The sequence below is a fragment of the Lycium ferocissimum genome, chromosome 5 (genome assembly GCF_029784015.1).
Source record: "Lycium ferocissimum isolate CSIRO_LF1 chromosome 5, AGI_CSIRO_Lferr_CH_V1, whole genome shotgun sequence".
NCBI classification, from domain to species: Eukaryota; Viridiplantae; Streptophyta; class Magnoliopsida; order Solanales; family Solanaceae; genus Lycium; species Lycium ferocissimum.
The window spans coordinates 30,574,733-30,581,933 of NC_081346.1; positions in this window are offsets into that span (position 1 = coordinate 30,574,733).

Genomic DNA, 7,201 nt, shown 5'->3' on the forward strand with positions numbered 1-7,201 from the left:
GTTATTATTATTTTATTTAGTTCACATTGTACGAAGCCCGTAGGGCGCACTATAACATACGGACACCCCTCCTTTAAAAGTTGGCTCCCTTTACCTTTCAAGAACACTTACAAGAGAAGAATCTCACATATTTATTCTCCCTCTCATTCATTCGGCCAAGGCCATTTCTTTTTAGAATTATTGCTAATAATATAATTCATTGCTCATAACGTTTACATCTTTGGCTGCTTTAGCGGTGAGCCTTCAAATCTATATTTTCTTTATCTTACATATGTCAAGAACAAAACACATATCCTATACCCATTTATAAATTCAATTGGTTATCCGATATCGGGGTTAACAAGTATATATCTATAATCAAGGTAAGGTAAAGTAATTAATACAAGATGTAAAAATATATCTTAGGGATATGTATTACAAAAGAGAACATATGTATTTTTTAGAAGATGAGGTACAATAAGATTGTTGCATACAATGTATACTAGAGATAAGTATTTATAATATAACGTACATACGCATGCATGTGATGAGAAAATGATTTAAAAAAAAAAAAGTAAAAATAATATCTATAAGATCTTTATATATAAAGTAGAGTATATACCTTGTAGTTCTCGAAAATATTTAGGTCACTATACTTAGGCCCTAATAGGGAACCTTGTATTATATTTTAGCCTGCTCAAAGTGTTAGTACGAAATGAATTTTGAAAAATAAAGATGAGTTTGGACTTTTATCTTTAAACATTTGGGCGCAGATCCATTAAAGTGCAAAAACTCGCTTTTTTAAAGCGTAAAAAAAAACTCGCTTTTTGACTACTATCTAAATTTAGAGCCACTGACACTCTCATTTTTAATCCTCCAAAACTGGTGTTTTTCCTTACTTCTAAAAATCCATGTGGGAGCCTTCGCATATTCTATACCTAACTCTTACTTGAAACACTTGGAAAACATTGTTAGCACGTTCTTTATTTGAAAAGAGTCTCCAGTTTCACCTTTTTTTTCACCTTTTAAAAAAGAAAATCCCGATTTTCTTACATCCTCAAAAAGTTGACATCATTTATGTGATTACTCTAATACGCCTAATCCGAATAAATATACTAAGTTCAATAAAAAAAAGGGTGGCAGGAAAGATAATGACTAAACTTACTAACATACTTAAGTCGAGTTACGAGTTCACAACAAAAACTACAAAAAATACAAATTCACAAGAGTGTTAGTCAAATAATATGAATAGCATGTATCAAACAATATGAAGGCTTAAAATTTTGAATAAAGGAAGAGCGGAGACTCGAGATGCGAAAGTAGGGGCCGGCTCGACATGAGCAATTAAATCTGCTACTGGCTGTTCTCTGACATGGGCAGAATCCGGAGTTGCCATAACTCCAAATGCTCCCAAGGTTCCTCATGAAAAAAAAAGAAAAAGAAAAGATAAGGATTAGAAACAATTCTCAATAAGGAGAAAAAAGTCTATATAACTTTAATTAATAAAAGCTAGATAAAAGAATCGAACGTAAGACAAGACTTTCTCGTGTCATATTCTCAAAACACAATACCACAATCAGTTTTAAAAGAAGATCAATGCAGTTCCAATTGTTACTTAAACATTCAGCTCTTCTATCTAGTTTTCCAAACTAAATATGGCGTAACCTTTTAGATGAAATAAGCATCATTTAAGTTCAAACAATACTGTCGTGCTTCCAAACAACAGAAATTCAGAGACATATCACATAATTATTCAAAGTTCATAAATAGGGAAACAAGCTAGCATCCATGCCTCAAAGAAGTGTAAACTGTAAAACTTATTATCAGGCTACTCTAACGATACAATTCGAACCATTTGGGGAGAGTATCCCATTTGCTCAAACGGATCCTCTACTCATTCTAAAATTTTTAAGAGAAAGTAGGTAACAGTAGACTACAATAGTCAGGATAATTTTTTTTTTTTTTTTTGGACAGATTGATCAGTTCTAAGGACAATGAATCAATTCTCAGGATGGTCTTTACAACAAATATTACTAAGTCTAATATTTAAACAACCCAGCTCAAAGGTAACTATACTCACATATCAATCAAGCTATCAAGACATGAATGGAGTACAGATAATCAATGCACCAACAGGTGAACTTAAAAGAGTAATACAACCCTCCATTAGGTATAAATACAAATCTCTTAGGCGAAATCTCTTATTTCCTTTGGACAAGAATACACCAGATAAACAACCCAATAACCTTCACAGATCTCAAAAAGTTTTCTAGCAAACTTTACAAGTTTATGTTATCAACAACTTAGGGCACACAAGAGAAACAGGGAACAATCACACTTGTCCACATTTAATTTCCATAAGTAGACAAGAAAATCCCTTTTCTTGGGTGCAAATAAAGTGTAAAATTAGGTTAATACTTAGGGCTCTTAACTACGTCTTATCACATGGACAAATCTGCAGAACACAAGTTTCCCTATAGATTCTCAGCATAGCAACTTAGTTGATTTAAACCTTCGATCAAGATGAAGTGAGAAAAAACACTAATAACAATGGGTATGTTTTCAGTAGTTTCATGGATTCAACATCAAAATAAGTGCTTCTTTTTTTTTTTTTGGGTAGAAAGGAAGCAGAATTTCTAGCAGAACAAGATAATGTCATTTCCCAATCTCCGAAGCCTAAAGATTCAGGATCCTAATTAAATAAAATCTCAGGCACGTAATCGCAGCAAGCAACAACCCCCCATAAAGAAACATTTCAACCAGTTTATATTTAAGGACTGTGACATAGCATATTAATAAGTTTAACAGTGGTCTAAACTCTATCAACTGGCATCGCGAGAGAAGAAAGTTCTAAATATACTCGAATTCCAATTCACTGTTCATTCAAACATATTTTCCCTGTCACTTTAACATGATACATAATAGATACTTAGAGAAAAGAAGCAGAACTCTTTCGACATTTATTCACACATACGAGACAACAACAACAAAAAAATACTAAATGTACATATAAGCTCCTATCATATTCTCACAAATCGGTGGATTTCCTCTTTTTCTTAAATTCATAGTTTCTATCCGTCATAGTGATTTAAGCTAAACGTAGGAACATCCCAGATTTTAACAAATAACTAAAACAGAAAATTAGCCAAGCGACTAAGCTAAACACATATTTGTAAAAAAAAAATGGACATACATTTCATCTCATGGTTTCAAACCATGATTTCAAAATTTTTAAATATAAAACTTTACCCATAAGTTTATATTTTGTAAAAAAAAAAAAACTAAGTTGGTAGATATTTTTAAAAATTACTCCATTAACCATTTGCCAACCTTTATTGATGTCTACCATGTGAGAAGATTATATTAAAGAGTAGTTACATTACTATTCATGTTAAATTTTCTTTTTTATTGAACTAAAGTTTAATCAATTGATGTTGTATTTTTTAGAAAGGCCTTCTAGTAGCGTATTAATTTTTTTTTATGAACTATGATTTGCTCATTTGGTAAGATTGTATGAGAATTGAGAATATTTTGATAGTTTTCAAAACTTGTGGGTTTTTATGTCTATAAGAAAAAATTCAACTTAAGAAATACAAATTGCATGTCCAAACATGGTTTCAAAATTATGGTTTCATCTCATGGTTTCAAACCATGTCCAAATGGCTCTTATAGGTGACACATTTGACCAGCCAAAGTCAAAGCCCAATTAAAAATCTGATTAAGTTAATGAGGATCTGAAATGTAATTTTTAAAACTTGTTAAACTTTTACAAAATACAAAATAACCCCAACTTAATCCCAAAAAACCCACCAGCCCCCCTCCTCCTCCTCTCCCCCTCCCCCCCCACCACAAGCCCCATTTTTTTTTTTTTTTTAAGTTTTGATATTTATTTTTTATTTTTTCACCAGCTCCCCCTCATCACCGCCTCCCCCTACAAAAAGAAAAAAAAAATTTAAAAAAAGTTTTGAATTTTTTTTCACCAGCACCCCCTCCTCCCCACAAAAAAAAAATAAAAAAAAGTTTTGATATTTTTTGTTTCACCAACCCCCCCTCCCCTCTCTTTCTCCCATCCCCCGTGACCCAACACCCCACCACCTCCACCCTAAAAAAAAAACGTTTTGAAAAGTTTAAGTTTTTTGGTTTTTTACCCCCCCCCCCCCCCCCCCAAAATAAATTGAAAAGATTTTTTTTTTTTAATGTTTCTTACTCCACTCACCCACCCAGAAAAAAATTAATTTTGTTTTAAAAAAAAATGTTTTTGTTTTTGATTTTTTGCATCACCCCCAGCCCAAAAATAAATTCTTGAAAAGGAGTTTTGATTTTTTTTTTTTTTGTTACTTACTCCATCCACCCACCCCTTTGTCCTCCCCTCCTCCTCTTTCGCTACTGCTGCTGCTGCTTTCTTCTTTTATTTAGAAAAAAGTTGCTCAAGAAAAAAAAAATCACCCAATTTACGTAATTTTCGGACTGGATTTCATTCGTGTAGCACTGGGCATTACTTCATGGATTATTTCCTCTCATTTGGTAAAACAATGTTGTTGTATTTCAATTATTCATCGGGGTAAAGCTGCTGATTTTCCATCAATTTACAGTAGTAGTTACAGTTGTTGCAACAAGTGTAAAGATGTTGTATAAGATCTTCTGATATTATTGCAACAACTGTTGTAGTTTTTGCAACACTTGCAACAATTTATGCAGTTGTTGCAACTTCTATACTAATCTGTTGCAACGACTGCTAATATGTGTATAAATAATTTAGCCCACTTGTTGCAACAACTGTGAAAGCTGTTGGACAGCTTCTACTCTTCCAACAACTCATTGACTTGTCGTAACAAGTAGACTTCTTGTTGCAACAACTACATTAGTTTTTTGACATACAGCTGTTGGATGAAACAGAGACACTAAAACTGTCACCAACAACTAAGTGATCAGTTGCAACAACTCACCTAAGTGATATCTTGATCTTGTTCAAATCACAAATGTATTTTCTGTTGTTAATAAATTGCTGAAAATTTTCCAATAAGTAATAAATAAGTTGCAACAGCTCTGTAACACGTTGGGGTTTTTCCAACAAGTAATAGGACTTGTTGCAACAACTAGTTAGTTGTTGAACATATCACAACTGCTAATTTGTACTTTAATGATCACTTGGTTTAGTGCACAGCGACTTAGTTGATCATTTGTCCTGACTCAAAATACCATCAAATTGATTAAGTGTATATATATTGATCAGTAAATATTATTGATTTCCTTTTTTTATCACTAAATATGGGTGAAGCTAGTAGTTCACATCAAATCACTCTAATGATCTTCCGATTTAGTGCATAATGACTTAGTTGATCATCTGTGCTGATTCTAAATACCATCAAATTGATTAAGTATGTATAATATTGATCACTAAATAACATTGATTTTCTTTGTTTATCACTAAATATGGGTGAATCAAGTAGTTCACATCAAATCACTCTAATGATCTCCCGATTTAGTGCATAATGACTTAGTTGATCATCTGTCTTGACTCTAAATACCATCAAATTGATTATGTATATATATTGAGCATTAAATATTATTAATTTTCTTTGTTTATCACTAAATATGGGTGAATCAAGTAGTTCACATCAAATCACTCTAATGGTCACTCAATTTAGTGCATAGTGACTTAGTTGATCATTTGTTTTTGACTCAAACACCATCAAATTGATTAAGTATATATATTGATCACTAAATAGCAATAATTTCCTTTGTTTATGACTAAATATGGATGAATCAAATAGTTCACATCTAATCGCTCTAATGATCACTCAATTTAGTGGATAATGACTTAGCGGATCATCTGTTCGGACTCAAAATACCATCAAATTGATTAAATATATGTATTGATCACTAAATATCATTGATTTCCTTTGTTCATCACTGAATACGGGTGAATAAGTAGTTCACATCAAATCACTATATTGATCACTCGATTTAATGCATAATGGCTTAGTTGATCATCTGTCATGACTCAAAATACTAGATGTCATTGATTCTCTTTGTTGATCACTAAATATGGGTGAATCATATCATAATTGTTGCAACAATTGCAGTATATGTTACAACAATTGCAGATTTGTTGCGGCGTTAACATAGTTGAACAAGACATATCACTGGTTGGATAAAACATGACAAGTTACCTAGTTTCTGCAACAAGTCATTCCACTTGTTGGAAAAATTCAAATAACCAACCTAGTTGCTGTAACAAGTCATGTCACTTGTTGGACAAACCCCAACAGGTAACTTAGTTGCTACAACAGATTTATTAATTGCAACCAGTCCTGTCACTTATTGGATAAAGTCCAACAGGTAAATGGTTATTTCAACAACTCCTCCTATTTGTAGTGATATGTTCAACAACTAACTAGCTGTTGCAACAAGTCCTGTTACTTGTTGGAAAAGCCTCAACATGTTACAGAGCTATTGCAAGATATTTATTACTTGTTTGAAATTTTTCAGCAATTTACTAACAAGAGAACATACATTTGTGATTTGAACAAGAACAACATATCACTTAGGTGAGTTGTTGCAACTGATTATTTAGTTGTTGGTGATAACTTTGGTTGTTTATGTTTCATCCAATAGTTGTTAAATATGTCCAAAAACTAATGTAGTTGTTGTAACAAGAAGTCTACTTGTTACTACAAGTCAGTGAGTTGTTGAAAAGAGTAGAAGCTGTCCAACAGCTTTCACAGTTGTTGCATCAAGTAGGCTAAATTATTTATACACATTTTAGCAGTTGTTGCAACAAATTAGTATAGAAGTTGCAACAACTGCATAAATTGTTGCAAGTGTTGCAAAAACTATAACAACTGTTGCAATAAATTCAGAAGCTCTTATACAACATCTTTAGCACTTGTTGCAACAACCGTAACTGCTACAGTAAATTGTTGGAAAATCAGCAGCTATACCTAGATGAATAATTGAAATAATACAACATTGTTTTAATTATCAAATGAACATAAATAATCCATGAAGTAATGCCCAGTGCTACACGAATGAAATCCGGTCCGACAATTACGTAAATTGGGTGAGTTTTTTTTTTCTTTTCTTGAGCAACTTTTTTCTAAATAAAAGAAGAAAGCAGCAGCAACAAAAGAGGAGGAGAAGGAGGGGGAGGGGGTGGCAGGGTGGGTGGGTCGAGTAAGAAACAAAAAGAAGTTCAAAACTTCTTTTTAAGATTTTTTAG